General features: G+C 41.3%; 1 protein-coding gene and 1 long non-coding RNA gene across 17 annotated transcripts in view; both read right to left on the minus strand.

Annotated features, from left to right (window-relative positions):
• The window catches only part of Piezo2 (piezo-type mechanosensitive ion channel component 2), a 372639-nt gene that overhangs the window by 262484 nt on the left and 82770 nt on the right, over positions 1 to 27385 (minus strand).
• LOC147999837 (uncharacterized) lies at positions 194 to 12432 on the minus strand. The gene is made up of 4 exons (XR_015642595.1): positions 12290 to 12432; positions 6800 to 6915; positions 2654 to 2788; positions 194 to 1739 (listed from the first exon to the last, which is right to left on the minus strand). It is a non-coding gene; the product is annotated as an uncharacterized LOC147999837 (long non-coding RNA).

A 27385-nucleotide genomic window follows, 5' to 3' on the forward strand; every position in this document is an offset into this window, starting at 1 on the left:
TGAAGTAGTACAATGTCTCAGTCAACAGAGAGCTGTGAGGGCAAACACAGAAGGGCAACACAGGGGAGTTGGGTATTCACTAACCCTAACAAGTCAGGAGTTCTGCACTGGACCATGCCGCATGTGTCTCTTTTTTTTTTTTTTTTTTGTTTTTTTTTGTTTTTTTTTTGTTTTTTTTGTTTTTTTTTTTTTTAAGATTTATTCATTTATTATATATAAGTACACTGTAGCTGTCTTCAGATACACCAGAAGAGGGCATCAGATCTCTTTACAGATGGTTGTGAGCCACCATGTGGTTGCTGGGAATTGAACTCATGACCTCTGGAAAAGCAGTCGGGTGCTCTTAACCGCTGAGCCATCTCTCCAGCCCCGCATGTGTCTCTTGATGGTGAGAGTGCCCTTGGTGTTAAACATCCTTGAGGCCTCAGACAGGGCTTCCTCTGGAGAGCCAGGGAAATTTCACATATGTATTCTAACAAAGGGTCTGTATTCTCAAAGGACCCCAGCTTCGTTACAGTGTGACTTAGGCTGTGGTTTTGACTATCTTCTCAAGCACATGAGATTTTCTAGAGGATCATGGGAGGAAATGTCCTAAATGCTACATCCTACCTATTATGATAAGAAGGGATAAAGGTCACACATTCATCTATGATTATGCTGCCCACCTCATAAATATTTTTGTAAACACCACCACCACCACCACCACCACCACCAACAACAACAACAACAACAACAACAACAAACCTCTCTAAATCCACAAGGCCACAAGGCAGACATGCTGGACCTATCCTCCTCTCTAGGCCACCCACTCCATTCCAGTCTCTCTTTGGAATGCTTGGTTTGTCTCGCTATATCATTATTTTCTGCTTAAAATGTCTATGTCTCTCAACTGAATTCTTTCCTCCAAAAAGACAAGAACCAAGAGACCCCTGTAACACCCACTCAAAATAAAAAAAAAAGATTAAGTAAAGAGAAACGTCCATCTGCCTGTTTTGGGTCTGACTCATTGTTTATAATCACCGCACTGTCACGAACTCTTTTTAAACTAGAGGATTAAAAAAAAAGTAAATAGTCAACAATTTAGGAAAAGGGACTCTAATGGTTTGTATATGCTTGGGCCAGGGAGTGGTGCTATTAGAAAGTGTGGCCTTGTTGGAGTAGGTGTGTCACTGTGGGTGTGGGCTTTAAGACCCTAGTCCTAGCTGCCTGGAAGTCAGTCTTCTGCTAGCAGCCTTCAGATGAAGATGTAGAAATCTCACCTCCTCTTGTACCATGCCTGCCTGGACACTACCATGTTCCCGCCTTGATGATAATGGACTGAACCTCTCAACCAGTAAACCAGCCCCAATTAAATGCTGTCCTTATAAGAGTTGCCTTGGTCACAGTGTCTGCTCACAGCAGTAAAACCCTAACTAAGACAGGAATGAAAGCCTATGGCTTTGCTTCACTCTGCAGGGTTCTTCCTCCTCCAGATTCAGTCCTCCATCCCAGAGACTGCTCCTTGATCCTCTCCTCTGTGGTGGTCCCATCTCTTCATGACACCTTTAGGTCTTTACTACACAGGGATATACTTCTCTGCCCATCTTCACTTGGGCCCCACCTTAGAATTCTTTGAGTTTCAGTGAGCTCTTGAAGCCCTGTGTTGACACTGTCCAGTTTTTGATTCGGAAAGACACCTAACCCAGACTTGACACATTCAGGATGACTCTTGGGGTTATCTTGTCTATGAAAACAAAAACCTAGAGAAAGAATTTTACTAATCACTTTTTGATTGACTCCAGTCACCTGCAACATGTATTTATTTCTGCTTTTAGCAAACTCTGGGGAGCAAACTCACAACAGCCTGCTTCCCTCACTTTTCCTCCACTGGACCATTAGGACCTTACGCAAGCTTGCATTCTTGTCTCCAAAGACAAAATAAAATAAATTCACACATCATAATTTTCAATACTAATCTGTGTACTTAACTCTGACATTTTGTAGGAGAAAATAAAATGGTGACCGCAGCTTGAATGCCTCTGTTTTAATTTATTTGGGCCCATAATCTCTTAAAACTCAGGTAAATTATACAGTGCTGGTATTTATACTATTTTAATATTTTAACAATGCTCACAGAAGCGATATTTACATTGGTGTAGTTACATATTTTACTTTTTATCCAAGAGTAAAATGGTGATATTTAGCCACCAGACTGTCACAGACAACAAAAGTCAACAAATGTCAAACACAGTGTGTCAAGCTTTTGAACAAGTTGGGAGTTCTCTTCCAAATTTTGTTAATAAGCAATGGGTCTTGGAGGAGAGAGAACCAGGACACTGTGATATCCACTCTGGACTATTTACCAGGCCATGTATAAATTTTAATATCTTATCATCCATTTGGCTGTCAAACCCACCCTTATCCTCACCATCAGACATGAGTCTCTCTTTTTTTCTCTCTCCCTTTCTCCCTCTCACTCTCTCTCTTTCTCTTACACACGTGCGCGCACGCACACACACACACACACACACACACACACACACACACAGTGGCTTCTGATTATAAAATAATGGTGGTAGTAATATTGATAAGTATTACCATCATTGATGACCTTTTGAAAGCTTTTTATGCATGTGATATCAATTATCTTATCTAATTTTTGTGGACAACTTACATAGCTGCTCTTGGGATGGCAGGAAGTAAAACTCCAGATCAACACAGTAGACATCCGTATTTCACCCATTGGCTCACAGACCTATGACCTCCAGATCTTGGGACTGCATCAGAAGCAACAGAAGTTGGGCGGTCTCTGAAAAAAGTCATGGGAATTTCTGCAAGGCTGTAAAGGACACGGACTCTGCTGGTGCCCCTCACTTCCATATGTGCTGATGAAGGTAACTGAACCTCCCTCATCTGTCCTCCATCACTTGAGAATACAGCCTTGGGGGTTTCAGCTGCTGCTATCTCATAGTACAGGGCTATCCTTCAACAGCTCTTGGCTGCTCTGGCTGGCATGTGTTCAAGGACTTAAAATTCTAAAAAACCTTGGTCTTAAAAGTGTAAGGGATAAACACAAATACTTTTGTTGTGATTCTGAAATAGAAGGGATAAATTTGTGTTCATTTGACAGGGCCACTAGACTCCAAGCAATCAAGAAAAACCTTCTGAAGGATTTAACCACCGGTGCCTTTCTTTGCACCAAGCACCACCAACACACAGTCTCCTCTCCCAGAATGGTATAGTCTAGTATTAAATGTGTTTCTTGTACAACAGATCTATATCTTTGTACACTTTATCCCTGTATACTTGCTTGTTTGCATGTGTGTGTGTGGTGTGTGTGTGTGTATGTGTGTGTGTGTATACACATACAGATCTAGAGCATTCTGAGACAGAGCATTACATCCTTCCAGATGATCTCAATTCAATCAAAAGCTCAGCTGGACTCTGCATCTGACTTAACTGGCTGGAAAAGTGGATTATTTGGGCTGCTCCCAGCAAGCAGGGAGCAATGGCAGCGGCCTTCTAACTAGCCCCAGTGCCAAGCACAAAAGTGAATGGTACAGGTTCTTTCTCCCTCTCTGCGAGGTCAAGAACATAGGGTAAAGAGCTGGAGGAGCCAGTTTTCTCCGACCGCTGTTTCCTGCTCATCGTGGTCATACACAGACAAGTGGGGAGAGGGATAATAGCAGTGGCTTCTTTGGGGATGTTCTCTACAAAGTCCGAAGAGCACAGAATTGAACCCTCTCTCCATGTCATGGAGAGGTGTGATATTCTAGCTTTATGTCACAGACAAGCAAGTGTCTGTTTAGAGGCACAAATTGATTTACCATAGCCTTTGGGTTTTGATTCTGGGTTAACCTAAAACCTAAAAAACAGTAGGATTTTGAGGCAGGCTTTCAGCCCTGATGGTCATCCTCTGTGAGACAGGAAGACTTCCCCTCTCCACCTGCCACAGACACAGCAGAGGCCCATACGCCTTCTCTCTGCTGTATGTTTGCATTTAGAATGTGATTACCATCTAAGTTAGCAGAATGTTGACTTGAAGAAAGGGATATTTGGTCATGGTTTTTGACAGCACACTGTAGAAACACTTTCCATGACAAATGTTGGATGGCTGGAAACTGTCTCGGATGTTTAATGTCAAAATAACAGGACGTCAGTGTTAAAACAGAAACTGAATGAGAGTCAGATAGGAAAGGGCTATGCAGGAGAGGAACCCTTTCTGTCACGTGAGCCAGTCACACCACTCTCTGGTTGTTCTCCCAGGAAGTCCAACTTTGATATACAGTTTATGTGCCCCTCGATGAGTCGTAATAGGCTTAGGATGCTCTCAGTAACAGTAGACATAGCCATAGAATATTGAAAATGTTCAAGGCTGACAAAGGCATACTTCTTCCCAGCATCCCACCGTAGATGCTACCTGCAGGGTTAACCCTGCAGATTTATAATTCAGTGACTGACAAACCTGAGTCAGCACTTTGATGAGTTGAGTCAAGAGGTAAAAATACTCACACTCCTTTTATTTGGAAACTTTAAACACCAGTGCTTCCCACACTGCTACATTTGTCAGGAGGCCCATTCTATTCAACGCTGGCTATGAAAATTCCTGAGGGATTCTGTTGTCACTGGTGCCTGGCTTAGCCCATTGCTCCACAGAACACACATCCTCTACCAGTGCAGCAGAGTCCAAAGTTTCAGTCATACACTCGGTCTCAAAAAGAGGAGCAGCATTATTTTCTCTGAGCAAAACCAAGGAAAGAAACCGGCGAAGTGGTTCAGGGAGTGAAAGCATTTGTGCCACAGCTGCCTGACAACCTGAGCTCGGGCCTGATGACCCGAGTTTAAGACCATTCAAACCCCTATTCAAAACACAAAACAGCACAATAAAAAATAAAGTTTGATGGGGTTGCACACATCTAGAATCCCTTAACTCACACTGCAAGATGAGAAGCAGAGACAGGAAGCTCCAGGCCAGCTAATCTGGAACATACAACACAGCAGCAATAGGGGAGAAAAAGAAAAGAAGTGAGGAGAGAACAGAATCCAGAAAGCTGTCTCCATATGCATGCCAACACACACACAGACACACATAGACACACACGTACACACACGCACACACATACATACACACATGCATATACACAGACACACACATGCACACACAGAGGCACAAATAATAATGATGAAATATTTTTCTAAATCAGGTGAGAATGCTGCATGGTAATGGTGCAAGCATGCCTTTAAATCCAGCACTCCAGGGGCAGAAGCAGGCAGAACTCGGTGAGTTCGAGACCAGTCTGGTCTACAGAGCAACTTCCAGGACACCCAGGGCTACATGGAGGAAACCTTGTCTCAAACCAAACAAAGCAAAGCAAAACAAAACAAAACACGAAAAGCAAAACAAAAATGGTTAAAGAAAGGTGGTAGCCTAGCGGCCACTCTTATTAGGTCACTATTAATTTAAACGGTTTTCCCAGAATTGCTTCCACAGCTTATTTTAAAGACCCTCCCGTCACTACATAGTACTGGAACCAAAACAAATATAACTACTGTTATACACTTAAAAAAATAAACACCTCCACTGAGTATCAGACTCTCATAACTAAGGTGGAAACTTCTAGATTCTTTGGAAAGTTAATTATGTCAGAAGATGGTTTGCTGGGGAACACACGTGAAAGGCTGTTTTCTTGAAGCAGACACAGCGGAAAGGATGTTTGGATACAGCAGACACATGAAAGGACGCTTGATGAGGGAGCATAAAGCTGACCTCACAGACAGTGGGAGACGAGCCCTGAGCCTTGGTTTGGTTTGCTCTGACTCACTAATCTTCGTTAACGACAAGCATGTATTGGTTTGCCTTACATAGCGTTGTTGAGCTCACCTTGTGTTAGTGTTGCCATTGAGGGAAACTCATCTAAGAATTGCTCATGAGGTTTCTACGGCAGCTTGGGGCTTCTGTGGCCTCTCCTTAGGGCCTGTTGGTGAACCTGGTGGTTTCTTCAGGATTTAACTATAGCTGCCAGGTTGGTGTCTGCTTGCTGAAAGGACTGGACTGTAGCTGCTGGTTTGTGCCTGGGGTCTGACTGCCTAGAGGATTGGTCTGCAGCTGCTCAGTCATATTTGGTGTTTGTTATGAGACTGAACCACTGCTAAAGAAATCGAGCTCGCCCCCCAAAGAACTATTGCTGACCAGGTTCACGTCCCCCACAGCCTAATAACTTTTCTACTACCTTTGCTGGTTGGTGAGCTAGAGGAAGGGTTGAACCCTTATTAAAGGTAGGTTGCAAAAAATGTATGCTTCTAATAACCATTTTCAATTTGTGTTACATGTTCACTAGATCTCAGCTTTTAAGATGGCAGGCAGACTTCTTTCTCCCCACCACCAAAAATGAGTTGTGAAGGAAGTTAGCACCCTTTGTGCTCTCTGGAGAAGAGCATGTGACAGTTGGACATCAAATCAATCCACTCTAGAGCAGCCGTGCTTGACTTTCCTAGTGACCCTTCGATGCAGTTCCTTCCTCCTGGGATGATCCCCCCCCACCCCAAAACTATGTTGTTGCTACTTCGCAACTATAATTTGGCTACTGTTATGAATCGTAATGCAAATATCTGATATGCAGGATATCTGTTATGTGACCCCCCCCCCACTCCTCGGGGTCTCGAACCACAGCTTGAGACAGCATTGCGTCCATGCCTATGAGATGGGGACACAACTTAGGGCTTCTATCTCTTTAAGTGGACACACATTGCCCCACATGCTATTCCCAGAGAGGGGAAATTCGGGGGCTTCTTAGTGAGAAGAGAACAGTAGAGCAAATACCTTGACTAGAAATAGGAAGTCATTCTTCTCTCTGAAGAAACTGTCTGTAGAGCCCTGGAGAGCATACTCCGATGATTAAGTCATTTCTCTCCACAAATGTCTTCAGGAAAGATATGCTAGAAAGGTGGCACACATAATGGTGAATAAACTAAGCCAATGAGTAGGGTATTCTGACCCCAGTAGCTCAGATGTGCTTCCTGCAGTGAGCATCACATAATATCCAGACTCCGCGTGTTTGTCAGAGGGCTTCCCTTGGTCTGTTTTCTGTTTCTAGTAGCACAGAGTCACAGACAGGACAAGTTATAAACAAAGAGGCTGATTTTGGCTCCTGGTCTGCTTCAGGGCTGAGGGGCTGCATCTGGGGAAAGCCTTCAGGCTGGAACCTCTTAGGTAAAGATACAGATAAGCTGTTTACAGTCACCATTGGCCAGGGCCTCATTCCAGGCCCTGCTTGGTCCCCCTGCTTAATAAGTCCTGGTGGGGATGGAGTTTCTAAAAGAGTTTCAGGGATACATAGCACCTCCCAAATGTAGCGGGACATCAAGTCCAAAGCCCTGGTACTTACTGTTCATGCCTTTTGGAGAAAAGCCAATGGCTGAGGTGACCTGGCCCTGAGGCAGGGGAGCTTAGCCTGCTGCAACCACTGGGATTATTCAGGATTTTCTGGAGAGAGAGATGTCTGCCTCTCATCCAGGGACTCCAATCAAACTGGAGGTCCAAGTCAAAGTTCGTGATCATTACCACACGCCCCCGGGGAATGAGAACCTTGGCCATCCTTAAATGGTGCTCTTTGTTCTCTCAGAGGCCTTAAACTCTACTGATGCCAAAGGTAACAAAAAAAATTTCAGTTTTGCCTATTTACAGAGGATGCTAGACGAACACGTATACTTCCTGGGGCTGAATAAGAAAACTGATCCTAGTGAGAACATGGAGAATCACTGCCTTCCCGAGAAACCTGATTAATGCATTTTATTCTCCGTACCCAGAATGCTGGGTATTAGCACTTCCTTCCTGGTCTTGGCTGCTCAAAGACTCGCAGTTTCTGTGGACCTGCCTCAGATAAAGCTGTCAGGAACTGGGACTAATTTTACTCATGGAGCAAAGAGTCATAAAGAGGAAAATAAAACTGAACTAGCCTGACGTCTCCTCGAGACTGAACCCTTTCAAGAGTAACACGGATCTGCAAGGCGAGTCTGGGGGGAATGCTCGGCCCGATCATTGGTAATTGAGAAAGGTGACTCAAAAGACCGCATAATCACATTACAATAAATAGACGTCCTCGTCAAGTTCAGAGGCTGAACTTTAAAAAGCATCATCGGCCTTTAGCTTATAAACTAAAACCTAGTATTGTGCACTTCGGTTTGTAATTCTTATCACAGGGCAGTTACATGTGTACTGCAACTCACAATGTCTATTTAAAGACCGTGTCCTAGAAAACACGACAAACAAGAGGGAACAGGAAACCAAGATGAAGGTTTTATTGGTAATTTATCAGTCTGCAAACCTCTTAAACTGAAAGGCCATTCCTGAGCTGTCCAGCCACGTATAAAGACGGAATGCAGGCTTGGGAGATATGGACCACACTTATTAAAAACTTCTGAGCAGTCAGGGCCAGGTTATGAGCGCTAGGCTGTGAAGGAAGTAAAACTTTCTGTTCTGCAGAGGCCAGGGGAGCTTGTGATGGGCTGGGATGAGAGGGAAATTGACAAAACATTGTTTCACTGTTCCCTTTTTGCTTGTTTCAGAAAGGCTCCTCTGTTCTGGGCCTCCTTCCAAAGACCCTCTGCTCATAAATGCCTTGGAAACAACAAGTCCCTTCCCATGGGCGGGACAGCATGATACCGAGAAAGACAAAGAAATTTTGGGGGATTCTTTGTGGGGTTCTTCCAGGACCTTCTGGACTAGAACACTGAAGGCTTCAAAGGATGCCCATATCGAGCAGTCTCTTACATATGATAGGGTATGCAAAACTTTGGATGCTTCTATCCCAAGGAAGCTTGCTAAACACTAGTTGTTTTCACAAAACAAACAAACAAACAAACAAATAAATCCAAAAAGTTTGCTTTCAAGTATGACTTTCCCCAAGTCAAAACCACACCTGGCCTTCTGATATGAATAAGACTGACAATAAGAATCTTAATGTCTTCTCTTTAGGCACATGGATACACACACACAATACACAACACACACACACAACATACACACACACACAGAGACAGAGACAGAAACAAAGAGAGACAGTGAAAGAGAGATGGAAGGGGAGAGACAAAGAGACAGAGACAGAAAGAGACACAGAGAGAGATAAAGAGACAGAGAGGGGAGGTGATCTAAGCCAGATGCGAGAATGACTGTCATCCTTATCTTTCTTAGATGCTGGATCCTCTTAAGTGCACTAAAGCAAAATCAGAGTGTCTGTATCTTTCTCTGAACTCCAGCTACCAGAACCCCCATAAATGACAGCCATGAAAATCATCTCAGCTATGCACATGCTCACTACATTCTATCTGCATGGTGTCAACTGCCTGCAGGAGAAAGTCTCAGGCCTTCAAACTGCTTAGCTGGGTAGTAGTATTTCCAAGTTCGATTTTCCATTCTTGTTTAATCCATGTTTAATCCAGGATCTCTCAGTGACAGGGAGTTAAAAGGAAGTTTCCCCAGGCCAACTGTAAGTAGGAACCTTTGTCTAAGGAATCCCAGCTGTGGCAGAGTTGAGGTTCAAGGCCAGCCCTTCCTTGTACCTATCTTTGGTATAGTAAAAGGTGAGATCTGTGGGTTAGAAGTCTGGTGCACATGCTGACCACCACTGGGGCACGTGGGCATGGACGGAGGGTAGCAGGATGCAGCATGGTATTTAGGAAAGGAGACCAGAAGCAGGGGCAGTTGAACTGTCATACTCTGCTACTCTCTTATCATGTGACCTCAGGGACATTATGCTGATGATCTGAATTAGCCTCTTCCCTGGCAAGAATGCAAATGTAAATAAATTAGCAGCACAAATAAAATTAGTTCCATACAAAGACAAAAGAGGAAGATAGTGGGGACTGTGGCCTGAACCTAGGGGTCAGAAATGTCTATAAACCAAATCACTGACATGGCGGGTCATTCATGGCAGACCTAATTTACAAAGTCAGTTTCAACAACCAGATACACTTTCTCCTTTGCTCAACCTAAAGCAGAAGTGAAAGGCAGGGTTGAGAGAGGTGGGGCTGCAATAAAATAATAAACAGAGACTCACCAGCTGGTCAGTGGTGAAGAAAGGACAGCAGAATGTTTTCTGCAATCAGTTACATGCTGGCTATTAAAGAGAGATGGGCAGTACTATGTCTAGTTTTCTGAGAAATCTCCAGACTGATTTCCACAGTGGTTCTATCAGCTTGCAATCCTACCAACAATGGAGGAGTGTTCCTCTTTCTCCACATCCTCACCAGCATTTGTTGTCACCTGAGTTTTTTAATCTTAGTCATTCTGACTGGTATGAGGTGAAATCTCAGGGTTGTTTTGATTTGCATTTCCCCGATGACTAAGGATGTTGAACATTTCTTTATGTTCTTCTTGGCCATTCGAGGTTCCTCAGTTGAGAATTCTTTGTTTAGCTCTGTACCCCATTTTTAATAGGGTTATTTGATTCTCTGGAGTCCAACTTCTTGAGTCCTTTGTATATATTAGATATTAGCCCTGTATCAGATGTAGGATTGGTAAAAATCTTTTCCCAATCTGTTGGTTGCCATTTTGTTCTATTGACAGTGTCCTTTGCCTTATAGAAGCCTTGCAATTTTATGAGGGCCCATATGTCAGCTCCTTTGTCAAAGATCAAGTGACCATAGGTGTGTGGGTTCATTTCTGTGTTTTCAATTCTATTCCATTGTCTCTGTATCAATATCATGCAGTTTTTATCACTATTGCTCTATAATACAGTGTGAGGTTTAAGATGGTGATTCCCCGAGAAGTTCTTTTATTGTTGAAAATCATTTTCACTATCTTGGGTTTTTGCTATTCCAAATGAATTTGCAAATTGCTCTTTCTAAGTCTATGAAAAATTGAATGCTATCTAAGGACCCAGCTATATCATTCCTGGGCATACAGCCAGAAGATGCTCCAACATATAACAAGGGCACATACTCCACTATGTTCATTGCAGCCTTATTTATAATAGCCAAAGGATGGAAAGAATCCAGATGACCTTCAATAGAGGAATGGATACAGAAAATACACAATGGAGTACTACTCAGCTATTAAAAACAATTAGGTAAATGGATGGAACTAAAAAATATCCTGAGTGAGGTAACCCAATCACAAAAGAACACACATGATACAAACTCACCGGTAAGTGGATATTAGCTCGAAAACTTGCAATACCCAAGATGCAATTCACAGACCACATGAACCTCAAGAAGAAGGAAGACCAAAGTGCAGATGCTTCAGTCCTTCTTAGAACAAAATGCTCACAGGAGGAAATACGGAGACACAATGTGGAGCAGAGGCTGAAGGAAAGGCTACCTAGAGACTGCTCCACCTGGGGATCCGTGCCATAGACAGTCACCAAACTTAGATACTACTGTGGATACCAAGATGTGCATGCTGACCAGAGCCAACCATTTGACTGAGAATGGGGTCCCAAATGGAGGAGCTAGAGAAAGGACTGAAGGTGCTGAAGGGGTTTGCAACTCCATAGGAAGAGCAACAAAATCAATCAACCAAAGACTAAACCACCAACCAAAGAATATGCACATGGAGGGACCCATGGCTCCAATTGCATATGTAGCAGAGGATGGACCTTGTCGGGCATCAGTGGGAGGAGAGGACCTTGGCCCTGTTAAGGCTCCATGCCCCAGTGAGGGGAACGTCAGGGCCAGGAGGTGGGAGGGAATAGGTGGGTGGTTGGGGGAGCACCCTCATAGAAGCAGGGGAAGGAGGAATGGGATAGGGGATTTCAGGAGGGGAAACTGGGAAAGGGGATAACATGTAAATTTAAAAAATAAATATAAATTTTAAAAAATACAATATAAGAATAAAAGGTAAAAACAAAAGGAAAGTAGTGTAAAACCAAAAATATGGGACAATAGAACATATTCTCCACCTGCATCTATCACGTTTGCTATAATATGAAGATATAATACATAAGCCAAAAAATAGGAAAAATTAAATAATTAATGTTTCAGAGAGAGAGAGAGAGAGAGAGAGAGAGAGAGAGAGAGAGAGAGAGAACCAACAGCCAAGGTATTAGAAACATCATTTGAACCAGTTTCTTCTGCAAACAGTCTAGCCAGAGCAAGTTTTGGTTAGTGTCTCAGTGGTGCCAGTCTCCTTTCCAACATTTAAGAGATGTCTGAATTCTCTTGCCTTCCTCACCCCCTTCACTTGCCTAATCCTCCTCTTCAATTGAATCTCATTATACCCTCTGCCCTTTCTCTCATCCCCCCTCTCCATCAATGCCCTCAGTACTGAAAACCTACTAAAATAAGATAAAATATTGACTATGCTAAGACCCACCTCAGGATAGATCTTCTGATAAACTGTTCTTGTAAAAGCTCATTCCAAAGGCTGCTTCTTAAGTGAGAGTGGGAACAGGTTTTACACCAACTGTACTCCATCAAGTCTAATGGGCAGACAACATCCTCTTTCTCCAGGGAAGTCTGAGAACACATCCACAGCTATTATTGGCTATGTACAATCTAAAGCTGGGTCTAAATTTCAAACTAAATTCATAATTTTTGTAGCTCCTCAACATTCATAGCAAGTCTATCTCCTCCCTGTAAATCAACAGTTAGTTATTTATGCTACTTTATTATTATTATTATTATTATTATTGAAACATTGTACTTATTCATTTAATATGTTAAATATATCATAATTGGATGGTTAATTTCTTGAGTGTATAGATATTGTTGTATTTATTTATGTTCCTTTATATCCTGTGCTAGTCAGATTGCCGTGACTGTAACTGAGTATCTAAGATACATCACGCTGTAGGAAGGAAAAGTTCATGTTTGTCTGACAGTTTAGGATGCTTCATTTCATGGCGGGTTGGTTCCATTACTTTTGGGTCTGTGCAGAGGCAGCTCACACAGGAGGGGAGATAGGAGAAACTAAGGTGACCACCAGGAAGCTAAAGTAGAAGCAGATTGGGTTCCTAGTACTCCTTCAAGGTCAAGATCGTATTCATATGACCTAACTTCTTCCCACTAGGTCTCACCTGCTGAGTTCTGTTACTTTTTAATACTGTCCCAGGCTAGCCCCCATGCCTCAGCAAAGCCTTTGGTGACATTCCAAATTCAAAATATGGCATATCCTAAGACCCACTTAGAAAATCCTCCCATGTAGGTTGAAAAGGTGGTGAGCAAACTTATGAGATGCTATTTAAGACAAACCTGACATCTTCAGCATTTACAAAGCATTTCTGGGTGGCGATTATATTAGTTAAGGAAGTATACACTTTCTGCTGCCCACTGACAAAGTTTGGGGCCCCAAGTATTGAACAACGTCTGAGGATTGCTCACATAAAAAATGCACAGTTAGACATCATCTGGGCACCTCCGCATGGAGATCCTTGCTAATACAATTAGAGCAGCCATTTCCCTCAGGAGTTATTTTCTCCCACTCTCCCACACTCTCACTTCACCATTAAGTCAATTCTGGCAGAAGAGCCACTTTTCTTTCTAATAAATGGCTTTCCAGAAAATTGAATTCCATTAGACTCCCTTTTGGAAAAAAAAACTTATTATTTCACAATCGTAACCTTTGGCGATGCCCACAATAAAGGGTCATTTAAAATTATTTCTTTTCTTCCTAAACAATTATGGAAGGAGAAAGGGGGTTAGTGGAAGGACTGTTTTGGACAAAATGGCTCCCTCTGGTGGAGACCAAATCCTTTGCCTAGAAAAGGAGCCCTCGGAAACCAGAGGGCCAAGACCCAGGCAGTTGGGAGACTCATATAAGCTCAATATCTGAATCCCTGAACGGTTTGTCTACCAGTTTCACGGTGAGAGGCACAAGCCAACACTTTAGAGCAACCTGCTTGAGACCACAATCAGGGAGGCGGGTGTACCCAAAACACACAAGGTCTGATCCACACAAGATCCAGCCACAGGTAGATCAGACAACATGACTCCTGACGTCTCCAAATCCAACCACAAACCGTATCATTAAGAGAAATAACTATCAAAGGCCAAAGCTCAGGAGCTGTGGAAGTCCTTGCAGATCAGAGCAGAGAGTGACCTTGGCAGTGTGGCCCTGAGATCATGAATAGACGAAGGCACGGTTTCAAAGCACAAGCGGTATCATGGAATCCATCCTGTGTGCCAGACAGCTCCGTCCATTGTTCTCAAAGGTCAGTGGGTTTCAAACTAAGTAGCTGGGGCTGGAGGAAACAGCGATGTTAGTCATTGTTTATCTTAGCATATTATCTCCCCACATCTGTGGTCCTCGGTGTTTAGACTAAATCCACTCCAGTTGTTCCCTCTGTGTCAATGCTATGGGTTGTCTTCATGTGGGAAAACCAATCAAGCTCTGTTGCTTTACAGTTTCTCATTCCCAAATGCAAGTGCTATACTAATGTGGAAGGATGAGTGAAGAAATCTACAGGGAAATAAATAATCAACTTGTTAAGTTTTTAACCCAAACCCGCCACAATAATGGTGTCTGCTCAGCCAATAACCATATTACTGTATGCATTAATCCATCTACATGAAAACCGTCACCTAAAACTGACGACAGCATGCCATTGGCTTTGCCCCTAACAGCCATGACCCAGCTGTTGTCTAGAGACCCATCGTCCTGAGCTGCTGACTTGTTAGCATTTGTAACCAACGACTCTTCCTTTACACACCTACATGTTGTTTTGCACCTGTCTAGGAAAGATACCACCAGCCCTCCACCGCAGTTTGAGGGAGATATTAAAGGACACTTTCAAACTGCCCTCCCTCAGAATTAGGAATTAAAGTCAACTGAGCATGACTGCAGTCATGCCTGAGAGTGACACTGAGATATGATCCCCTGGAGGACAGACCAGATCCCAGTCCATTCTCCATCTTGCAAGTTGAGGAGGATGCACATACTCAGAGAGGCAGGTTCGGTATCCCATACCTGCATTCCTGTTTGCTGGGGCCTGGCCACATGCGCTTTTTACAGATAATCTTACTGACTCTGGTGACCATGTTTGATTCAGTGACGGCAGAGGGAGTTTTGTTAGCATCCTACGGCTCACAAAAGGATGACCATACAGTCAGTACCTCACAGACAGAACTGTGATGGCAGAGCAAATCTGCCTAAGGCTCACTAGTTCAGATTGAGGCCGAAGGCAGGATTACGATGTGAGGGAAGAAGTCTCATGCTTGCGTGGGTGACATCTCATCAATTGCCCAAGAGGAAACTATCTGTCCACTAGAAGCAGAATTGCCATCACCCCTAGAACAAACCTGCTTGGCAGGTAATTTGCTCAGCTGTGCAAATCAGACAAAAGGGCTTCGAATAAAACCCATAAGATGTGGAGCCCTTTGGAAAATGCCACTGGGTACCCCCAGGCTTATCAAATATCTCAGGGTCCTACCAACCTCCTAAGACCAGAGACAGAAAATACTTCAAGAGAAGGATCTACTAATAAATGAAAGGCTTTCTCAGTAAACTCTGACATGTAAAATGGTTCCACTAACACCACGATTTTAACATGGGCTGTGGGGAGGAGGTTACAGCCCTGATCACAGCATCAGTGTCTGGAGAAGGAACAGCTGCTGGTCCCGACAGGTATTTTATAATGGATTAAAGAGTGTTGTTTGCAAACAACACTAAAGTTTCTTCCCTAAAGCCCAAACTAAGCCAAATAAATGATGATTTGAAAATGAGGGACTCTCTTTTCCCTATGCATGCAAACACACACACACACACACACACACACACACACACACACACACACACACACACACACACATACAAAGAGGGGTCAGAGAAAAAATAAAGGATAAAGGTCAGGCAGTTTTTTTATGCATCATCTTATATTTTAATATAAATATGTTCCATCATGATATCAGTGTGCTAAAAGTTAATTGTTTGAAATCCAAAACTCAGTTTAGCTGACCAAACACTATGTTACCTGGCAATTTAAAATATTAGAGACAAACCTATACTGTAGACTATGTTTTTTTTTTTTTTTTTTTGGTTCTTTTTTTTTTCGGAGCTGGGGACCGAACCCAGGGCCTTGTGCTTCCTAGGCAAGCGCTCTACCACTGAGCTAAATCCCCAGCCCCTAGACTATGTTTATGAGCTATTTTGGAGTTTGTTTTCTGTATCTCATCTTTTCTTTATCTTTATCTCTTATATCTTTATCATCTCTTATAGAGATAAAAATGAGTGAGAGAGAAAAAATCTAGAGAGTCAACAAGAATTGAACGTAAAAAAATGTCAGGAAACCCACAGCCTACATGTATCCACTTTCTTCAGGAATTGGCAGTGTACTGCACACACTTCCTGAACAGAACTTTAAGTAAAAATGACTCTCCGATATATTAATATTGACATTTTCCCAAGAGTCCTGCTAACATTCCCTCCAAGACTTTTCACACATTTTGTACAACATTCTTCAACACTTGAACTGGGCCAGATAGTACAGAGCTGTAATTCAGGATAATTGGGAGGAGAAATAGAAATTCAAGGATAGCATAGGCAATTTGGTAGACAGGGTCTCGAAATCAAAAGTGAAAAAGTGGCCCACCTCAGGGGTAGAGCACTGATGTATCTCTAAGACTGTCACCACTACAGAAATGCAGAAATGTAGGGGAGACTTAACCTAGGTAGGTTTCCACTTAGCAATTACACTTTGGGGTATTGTTGCAATACTGTAAGAAGGGGTGAAAGAAAAACATCTTTGTGGGATGTAAAATAAAGCACTGTCTTAGCTACTTTTCTATTGATGTGAAGAGATACCATGACCAAGGAAACACACAGAAGAGACAGTTTATTGGCGTCTTACATTTTCAGAGGGTTGGAGTCCATGACCGTCATGGTGGGGAGCATGACAACAGGCAAGCTGGCACGGCACTGGAGCAGTAGCTGAGAGGGTACGTTTTCAATTCACAAGTATAACTCAGAAAGCTAACTGGGAATGCCATGTGTCTTCTGAAACCTCCAGTCTGCTCCCAGTGGCATACCCCCTCCTAAAGGCCATACCTCCTAATTCTTCCCAAACAGTCCCATCAACTGGGGACCAAATATTCAAATACATGAGCCGATGGGGGCCATTCTCATTCAAACCAGTACAAGCTCATTAGTATTAAATTAATAACAACTTAAGCATTGAAATTAGCAAGGCGAGTGGGAGATCCAAGATGACAGATGGCAGAGAAGACCTGCTAGGTCTCCAGGAGATAAACTGAAGAAAGTTAGATGACAGTTTTCACATGAGGCACCTACGGGTACCATAGCAACAATCCAAATCTCTAGTCTGACAGCAAAGGGGAAGCTGGAAATTTAAAAATCAGAACAGAATAAATGCAGTCTATCTCTGAAAGACTGATGCAGTCTGAGAGCTCCCTGCACCCAGTGACAGAAAGGAAGTGACCAGACCCATGCTTGAGACAGAGAACTTCAGCAGCTTGGCCCTGACTCACAGTAAGAAACGTGTTAAAAACAGCATCAGAGGGAAGGGAGATGAAACAGGAAAACTCCTTTCCCTAGGTCCTTGGCAGGAGCAGAACTGAGCCACTATTGTTTTTATTTGTTTTACTTTTTAACTTGGGGAGGAAAGGGGTTATTTCATTATATAGTGCATAGTCCTCTGTGAAGGGAAGCCAGGATAGGAATTCAAGCAGGACAGGAGGAACTGAAGCAGGAATTATAACAGAGGCTATGGGGAAATGCTACTTCCTGGTTTACTCAGTTCACTTTCTTTCTTCTTTTTTTTTATTAAAAATAGATTTTTTATACAATATATCCTGATTATAGTTCCCCCTCTCCCAACTCCTCCCATTTCCTGTCTAACCCCCTCCAGTGTGGATCCACAACCTATAAATGGCATAAGAAAACAAAAGGGCATTTAAGAAATAATAATATAATAAAATAAGAAAAAAAATAAGTCAGAATGGGAAATGTAAACAGAAGAAAAAGGAGCAAAAATTAAAAAAATAAAAGCCACTGGAAACATACATAGATGCAGACACACACACACGCATACACAGAGGAATCTCATTAAGACACAAAATGGGAAGTCATAATAAATATGTATCTTAAAAGGACTGGAGCAGCAGCAAGACACCACTAAGTTGGCACCTGATGATTCTAGACAGGGGAAGAAATTTGACATCAGAACCATGGGCTGAAATAAGTAAGTTGGAAAACTAGTGAGAAATGTAGTCTTCGAGGAATGCAGATACAGGTTCTAACATTGGGAAAGACAGCCTACAGCAGATGTCTCCATCTGTGAGCAAATCTCAACCTCAGAGGACACCGAAGGGATGACACCTGTGATCTGGTCTGCAAAGGTCTGTGTAGGCATCTGGGAACCTGAGAACCAAAGCTGAGAATTAACCTACATTCAGGGAGCTGAGCTTCATACCCTGAACTCATACCTAGCAAAGAAAAAAGAGAGCTCCATGTCACTGTAATCTACCCCTCTTCAACACTGTGAGCACATCTACTGAAAATTGATGGTGATTAAAAAGAAAATAATTTATCACTTAACCCACAATTCACAAGTCCCAGAACGAAACTCAGAAAACATGAAAAATAGAGGAAACATGGCTCCTCCAAAAATGTACTAATGCTATGGTAATAGCAACCATTGAGAGTAAATTAGATGAAATCCCAGACAAAAAAGCAAAGAGTGATAATAAATGTTTAAAGAATTATAGAAGACACAAACTGCTAAAAGAATCTGAAGCAATGCAAATAAATGCAAATAGCTGAATGAAATATATGAGTCAGTGAAGGACAATAAATATATATTTATTTAAAACAATATATATATAATTAATAATATATATTTGAAAGCTTGGAAGAAAGTCTTACCATGAGAGTGCATCGAGAAAGACAGAATGTCAGGACTTGAAGACAAGAGAGAGGAGTTAGACTAATCATGTGATTATTAATAACCAAAAGGCAGAAAGCAGACATTACAGATCTGTGTAATGCGATAGCGAAACCAAATCTATGGGTGGTGTGCATAAAAGTAGAGCTTCATGCTAAACCATAAATATTTTCAATAAAGTCACAGTAGAAATTTACACAAATCTGGAAAAAGAGATGTCCATTTTATACAGGGAACATTTAGAACATAAAATACAGAATTTCTCCACATGATGGTATACCAAAAACATAAAATATACTGGTGGAAAAGTACACTGAAATCTTCAAAAGGGAAATGCCACGTCACAAACATAAAACCACACACTTCCCAACAGAAAGTTTAGAAGCCAGGAGAGCTCGGAATGACCTGCTCAAGCTCTGAAAGGCAACTTCTGACCAAGGCTACTGAGGCATGTGGCAGGACTATCCATCGTAATTAAAAGAGCAAAGATCTTTTCATAATAAAAATAAGATAAATACATTTATGACCACAAAACCAAGTATATTCTATAGAAGATATTTGAAGAATTCCTTCAGAGTGAAGTCAAAGATAAACATAACCATAAGGCTACATGAAACACACACACACACACGCACACACACACGCACACACACAATAGAATAGTAGCTGTACAAGTAAGGATTTGCAAAACACTAAGCACAACAAAATCAGAGGAATTAATACACATTTTTCAAAAATAACTCTGAATATTAAGGATCTAAATCCCCTGACCGAATGATACAGATTAGCCTTCAGGAAATGCACTTCACCATCAAAAGCAGACATCATCTTAGGGTAAAAAAAAAAAGGGGAAATTATCTAAGAAAACAGCATTAAGAAATAGGCGGGGGTCACCATTGCAGTATATGACAAAATAGACTTCAGATGAAAATTATTTGAAAGATGTAAAGGTTACTTGGCACTAATTAAAAAACAGTCATCAAAGGACATTACAATTGTAAATATATGAACTCAATTTTATAAAATGCAAATTACTAGATGGTAAAGACACAGATTAACCTCAACACAACAGGTGGATTTAGTACTCCTCATATCAAGAAGGTCATTCCAACAACAAAACAAAACAGAAATAGAAAAACATTGGAATTAAATGACAATTTGATCAAAGCAGTGTTGATAGATATGTACAGGCCGGTATATACTGAAGGATGGACATTCTTCTCAGCAGTCCCCATGGAAATTTACTATCTCTAAAACATATCACATACTAGGACACAGAGCAAATATTAGCAACTGTAGAAAACTGAAATACTTTCAAAGTTCCTACATGACCACAATAGACTAGAAATAAAAAATAAAATAACTACAAAGAATTTGAAAAACACACTTTAGAATGCTTTTTAATGCTTTTGAGTGTAAAAGCCGATCTTAAAATTCTCTAAAATCCAACAGAAATGAAAATATAGCATATCAAAAGCCACAAGACATAGTAAAAGTAACGCTAATTGGGAACTTAACTGCAAGTGCCTTCATTTTAAAAAGTCTGACAGAACTCAAATAAATGGCTTAATGGTGTACCTTAAATGCCTTGAAAAAAGTCACGAGCAAACTATCCCAAAACCAGTAGACAGAAATTCTTTACACCATGGCAAATTGTAATAAGCCAGAAATTAAATTAAAAAAAATCGATAAAGCTTATGGTTGCCTCTTTGAAAATATTTTCTAAAGTCACACATTTTTAACCACACTAAGAAAAAGAAAGAGGGTAAGATCCAAGGTAAAATTTTAAATGAAAAGGCAGACAGTACAGCAGTTACCAGTGAAATCCAGACAATCATTAGGAACACCTTAAGGACACTGTCTCCTTAATTGGAAAACCTAAATCCAGTGGGTGAAGTTTCAGGTGCATCTCACTAATGAAAAGATAGCCAAGATTAAATAAACAGTTTAAACAGATCTATGACAAGTAACAACATTGATTTAGCAATATAAATACCTCCTAATAACAGAAAAAGGCCAGATGCAGTCGACTCACTGTTGAATTCTACCAAACCTTTAATTCTTTAAGAATACTGATTAGTCTCAAAGTATTTACAAAAGAAAGGGCAAGACCACTACAGACCTACTTTGATCATCACCCTAATACCAAAACCAGATAAAGACACACAACAAAAAAATTATACATGATCTCCCTAGTAAACATAGATGCAAAAATTCATAATACATTTGCAAACCAAATTCAATAATATATAACAACATTCATTCATCATGATCAAACTGGCTTCATTCCAGAGATCTAGGTGTGGTTCAGCCCAAACAAATTCATAAATTTAGTATTAATATTCATAGAAATGGTCTCAATAGAAATCACATGATCTTTTCAATAGGAATAGAAAAAGATTGACCAAAAAAAATCTTTTCATTATGATAAAATGAAGAGATTTGGAAGAGAAAGCTTTTCTCAGGATAATAAATACTATATCCGACAAACCTAAAGCCAGAATGGTACTAAATAGGAAAAAATTAAAAATATTTCCACTTAAACCAGCAACAAGATAAGGTATCCATTTTTCACTCAGTCAATATAGTGCTTGAATTTTTAGCTAAAACAGTAAGAGAATTGGGAGAAAGGAGAGACAATTTGGAAAGAAAGAAATCAATGTACCATTATTTACAAATGATAAAATTCTCTCCCTCTCCTTCTTTCTTCTCTGATCTCTCTCTCTCTCTCTCTCTCTCTCTCTCTCTCTCTCTCTCTCTCTCTCTCTCTCTCTCTCATGCGCATGTGCACGTGGCCTACCTCCCACACACACACACCAAGGCTCTACCAGCAGATTCTTGATCTGCTAACCCCGTTTAGCTAAGTGGGATGATACAAAACTAACATACAAAACCAGTAGCCTTCCTATAACCAATAAGAGGAATGCTGAGAAAGAGGAATAGCCAATAGTCTTCTTATATACCAGCAAGAGGAATGAGGAGGAAGATATCAGAGGAACAATCAATACCTGTCCTATGTACCAGTGACAAGAATGGCAAGAAAGACACCAGAGCATCAACCTCACTCCAATTGCTTCAGAAAATACCTAACAACAAATGGGACACCTATGCCACCCTCCGCCCTCCCAAGGCCCAGAGATATTGAGCAGGAGGGGAGACGAAAGATCGAAAGAATCAGTGGCAGTAGGTGAATTAGAGTGAACAGTGTTTTCCAAATACAAATGAATTCTCAGTGGCTATGATAGCATGCACAAGATCTGTACAAAACAAAGATATTCAAATCCCAGCATGGTGGTGGGAGGTAATCAGGAAAAAGCTACTCAACTGAGGAGGTATTGGCAACCTATGGATGCTGGGGAGGAAAACTGACGACTCATCTTCCTTCAATGACGCAGACTCTAAGAGAGGGCCATTATACTGTAGATGGCCCTGCACTCACATACATACCGGAAACACTAAGTGTACTCAGTGGATCTGGGAGAAAAGGAGAACACATAAAATGAAAGGAAATAGTGCTAAGGATGAGGGAGGAGTTGGAAGTGGAGAACAGTGCTTAAACAAAATAGTACATGCACACATACAAAATTTTTGGATAATTAAAAATTTACCTTGTAACAAATATGATCAGGAAAAGAAAAAATTCTCTATAATGACAACTTTGAAACAAGGAAGAGGGGTTGGGGATTTAGCTCAGTGGTAGAGCGCTTGCCTAGGAAGCGCAAGGCCCTGGGTTCGGTCCCCAGCTCCAGGGGAAAAAAAAAAGGAAACATGGAAGAAACTGATACCAGAAAATCAAATGCATTCCCCTACTCATAGATGAGAAGAGTTAATATTGTGAAAATGGCTATGCTACCAAAATCAATATGCAAATCAATGTAATCCTCACTAAAATCCCAGTTCTATCCCTTACCTCTTACAAAAGGGAGGGAAAGATCTTAAAACTCATAGGGAAGAACAGAAGTCCAAGGTAGCCAGCATATTTTTGAGCAAAATGAAAAATCTGAAAGGCAGTTCCTCATTTCACGGCATCATGGCAGAAACAATATGATACTAGTGCAAAAACAGACACATAGTTGAAGAGAAAAAAAAGGGTCCCAGATACAAATCCAGGCAACTATGGTCACACAATTTTTTAACAAGAATGACATAAACACACATTGAAAAGAAATGTTATTATTAGTGAATGATACTGGGAAAGTTGGATATCTACACATAGAACAATGAACCCAAGTCTTTATTTGCATAAAAATTGACTACAAAAGAAACAGAAGCTTTAATGCAAGACCTGAACCTCTTAAACTTTTTAAGGAAAAAGTAAGGCGAACACTTCTAGAGAAAACCATATACAGAGGCTTTCTGAATATGATAATGGTTGCCCAGAAAATAAGGCCAAAAAATTGACAAATGAATCTTTATGAAGTAGAAGAACTACACAGCAAAAGACTCAGTTAACCAAATGAAGACAGACAGCAGAAGGAGAGAAAAATCCCTGTGAGCTGTACATCTGACAGATGATTAGTGTCTAGAATGCACAAAGAACTAAAACACCAAACAAAACACTCAAACAAGCCAGTCAATAAGTGGGCGAATAACATGAAGTGAATATTATCAGATGGACCGCAAACATCCAATCAACTTGTAATTGTTCCACTTCATTGGGTATCAGAGAAATGTGAATTAAAGCTACACTTTGAGATCCCATCTCATCCTACTTAGAATAGAAATCATTAGTAAAATAGAGAGAAGAAATGCTGGGGAGGGTGTGGAAAAGAGGAATTATAGACACTGCCGGTGGGAATGTCAACTAGTCCACCCATGATAGAAGCTAATAGGGTAGTTCCTTAAGATATTTAAACCAGATCTACAATATGGCCTGGTTATTTAATTTTTTAGCATTTACCAAAGGACCCTAAGACAGTATGTCACGAAGACACTTACACATCAGGATTTCTTCCTCACTGTGGCTACAATATAGAACCAACCTAAGTGTCCAATATCAGAAATGACTAAGGAAAATATGGTATCATAAACACAATAGGATTTTTTTCAGCCATAAAGAAGAATGAAGGACGTCATTTGCAGAAAAATGGACGAAACTGGAGAGAAACATACTAAGTCAACCAAGTCAGTCTCAAGAAGGCATACACAGTGGGCACAGAGATCTTTATGTTCATAGATATATACTAGGTAAACCTGGAATGTTTAGGCATATAGGTTTTTCCTTCTAATGAAGAAATTCAAAACCTGTTTTTTGCCTAGATGTCCAGAATGGATGGTGACCTTTGCACTATGTATGAGGCTAGCAACTTCTTTGGCACTGGACACTTCTCCAGATCCTTATTGTAAATTTGTTCTGTTTTCAGTCAGTTGTATATCTGCTTTTCTCAGTCAATCTACAGGACTTGTCTTTATGGACTTTACAAAGAATTCCAATGTCGTCACACCTGATCTGGCTTTAGATGATTTGTTCTGTGGGGAGATTTGGGTCAGCTTCGTTGTACATGTGGGATTGAGTCCATCATCACCGGAATTAGCTTCACCAAATGGTGCTGTGCTTACATAAGCTTAAAATAAACCACTCAGCACCACTGAGTCATCTCCTTCAAGCTTCTGGTAGCTCATCACTGTGCTGTCCATGAAGGTCACAGAGACCCCCTGCACACATGGAGCATATATTTTCTCTCACTTGTGGTTCATAGATTTTCAGATACATAAAATTGCATATGTATATATGATATGAAAGTGGTGGAAGGGAACAAAGGGAGCTAACAGGATGAGTGGAAAAGGAGGTGGGGAGTGAGGTAGATTTACACGGTTGTGGTGAGGGACCTGGTAGAGCTGTATGGTTGAGGTGGGAGATGAGGTTCACCTATATGGAATTTTAAATCAGAATGGACGCTTCAGGCTCATAACTTTGAATAATCCATCCTTAGTTGCTAGAACTGTTAGGGAAGGAATAGGAGCCATGGCCTTATTGGAGGAAGCATATCTCTGGGTGCAGGCTTCATGTTTGTTTCTAAAGCCCACGCTATTCCCAGCATGCTCTCTGTTTTCCATTTGTGGATTAAGATGTGAGCTCCCAGTTTCTGCTCCAGCCCTCTGTTGCTGTGCCTTCAGTCTGCAATCAAAAACTTTAACCCTCTGGAATCATAAGCTGAATCAAACTCTTTTGTTTCATAAGTTGCCTTGGCCATGGTGTTTTAATCACAGCAATAGAAAAAGTAACCATTGTAACCTACAATGTGTACTTGTAGGAAAGTATCCTCTTACAATGCCACCTACCATTAGTATATACAATGAAAATCAAAACCGAAATAAATATAATTAAAAGGAAAATGAGCCTGGCAGTGGTGGCGCACACCTTTAATCCCAGCACTTGGAAGGCAGAAACAGGGGGATCTCTGCATTTGGGGCCAGCCTGGTTAATAAAGTAAATTCCAGGCCGGCCAGGGTTATACAGAGAAACATTGTCTTGAAGAAAAGAAAAGAAAAATAAAGGAATAAAAGTGAATACTTCACGCAATTCTCCTTATCAAACTGCTGTACATGTCAACCCTGTGATGATTTAAACCTCATTTAGACTTGAATCTTAAACCGAACATTTGAGACTTTCAGCAGACATGATCTCAGAAGACACTACTAAATGCAAAATAAACAGAGTCCATCACTAAAATAGGAAGCAGGTAGCATAAGACAGAGGGTCTTCCAAGCCACGTTACTCTCCAGGCTGCCACAATGATAGCCCATCTTGGGGAAAATTCCAAACAGTTGGCAAGTTGTAAGACATTTCTCTCCCTCTTCTGTCTTTCGTTTTCGCTTAACCAGCACTCACCTTCTAGCAGAAAACATGTCTGGTTGACTTATCATGTGCAGAGAAGCTCACAGGATTAGCTGTGAACAGACTTAAGAGAACACTTGACCATTGCTTAGAGGGGAACATGGGGCTGGGTTCTCACAAGCCTCAGGCTATATTTCATCGACCTCTCAATACTTAAAAAAGTGGTTACTATGCACCTTTGCTCAAAGGGACCTTCTTTAATACACACTGTTGATTCAATGGCATCAGTGGGCTTATAGCCAACCGCATTGTTGTATGAGCCGAAGGCAGACCACGGTCTGCTAATACTCAGGAGCACTGGACAGCAATACATCATGGCGACCAACTGAATATATGAAATTATCTAAAAAGCAATACAATGTGAAAATGCAGCATTTAAGGAAGTGGGGTTTCCTCTTAGAGCACATGAACAATACCACAGTATAAATACCCCCATATATTTGTAATTTTCCAATCCATTTCCCAATCTCTCCTTTCCTTCCACTTGGCCAGTCCCCATTTCCCAGCAAAAGCATTAGGCAAGTCAAATCTCTGTGGTTCTAGACACACCTATAAGTGACTCTGACGACACTTAGAATATTGACTTGAAGGTTACAATCTAAATATAGCAAGGAGATGAATTCAGTCTCCAGAATCTGCGAATAATGATAATTTAGCTGTGTTTAGGCTTCAAAGTATCTTCTACAAAGTTAAACGACTAACCCAAGGTCACTCTGTACACAGTGAAAGTGTAGATTAGAATAGTTATTTCAATTTTTTTTTAGGTTGCATTACTAGTTCCCAGCATGTTAGTTGGAAAATGTAGATGTCTCAGACATATTAGCCATATTAGTTATGGATGAACAAACTGACATTGTATCTACTTGTCTTAATTAATTCATATCTCTCTTCCTGTGCTAAATTGCCATGTAGATGAATGTACAACATTTTACACTTAATTTGTGTCAGAACATTACATACAACAGCAAAAAGTGAGAGAACTATGGACCACAAATATTTTTTAATTTCCCAGGCAACCACTCAGCCATCATTCCCCCTTCCAACTAGCCAGCCTCCCATTTCCCAGAACAAAGCCCTCCCACACCCAGTTTTCAGATGCTAGGCTCCTTATTCCCTGCAGTGCACGTGCTGGCCTATAGCAAGCCTCTGTTATAGCCGGGACTGCTGAATATTTGATGACTAGCATAATATGCTTCCATGAGAGAGACCTGCTGCTGCCCATTTGCAGCCTAAGCAGCACCTTGGCGCTGTTCTGTGTTTGATGAGATGGACTAGGCAAGCGTTGAAAAGCATCGTTTTCAATGAAAACGCTGATAGAGCACCTTTGCTTTCTGACCGTGGCTAGCTGTTACAGGAGTCTGGCACTAAATAAATAATTAGCCTGTATCATAAGCAGCTAGCAACTCGCTATGGAAGGAGGAACGGCATATGGTGCCACGCAGCATCCAGTCAGGTGGTCCCCGCCCCACCAGCTCTGATCAGGGTTTGCTCAGACTGTGCCTCGACAGTTCTTGATAATTCCACCTCTAATGCTCCAAGAGCAACCCCTGGCCTTCTAGTTTTCAGTACTTGAGGAGGCAGCCTTGGCTCATCTCAACTGCTTAGTCCGAGACGGAAGAGATGCCCTGTGGAGATTAAAGTAGCCAGGACCCTCCCAGGTAGGGCTACAACAGAATCTGCTATGCTGATCCAGCCACAGTAATGCTGGATGTGTGAAATTGAGGGGAAAACACTC

The sequence above is a fragment of the Rattus norvegicus genome, chromosome 18, assembly GCF_021556685.1.
Source record: "Rattus norvegicus strain SHRSP/BbbUtx chromosome 18, alternate assembly SHRSP_T2T, whole genome shotgun sequence".
Taxonomy (NCBI): Eukaryota; Metazoa; Chordata; class Mammalia; order Rodentia; family Muridae; genus Rattus; species Rattus norvegicus.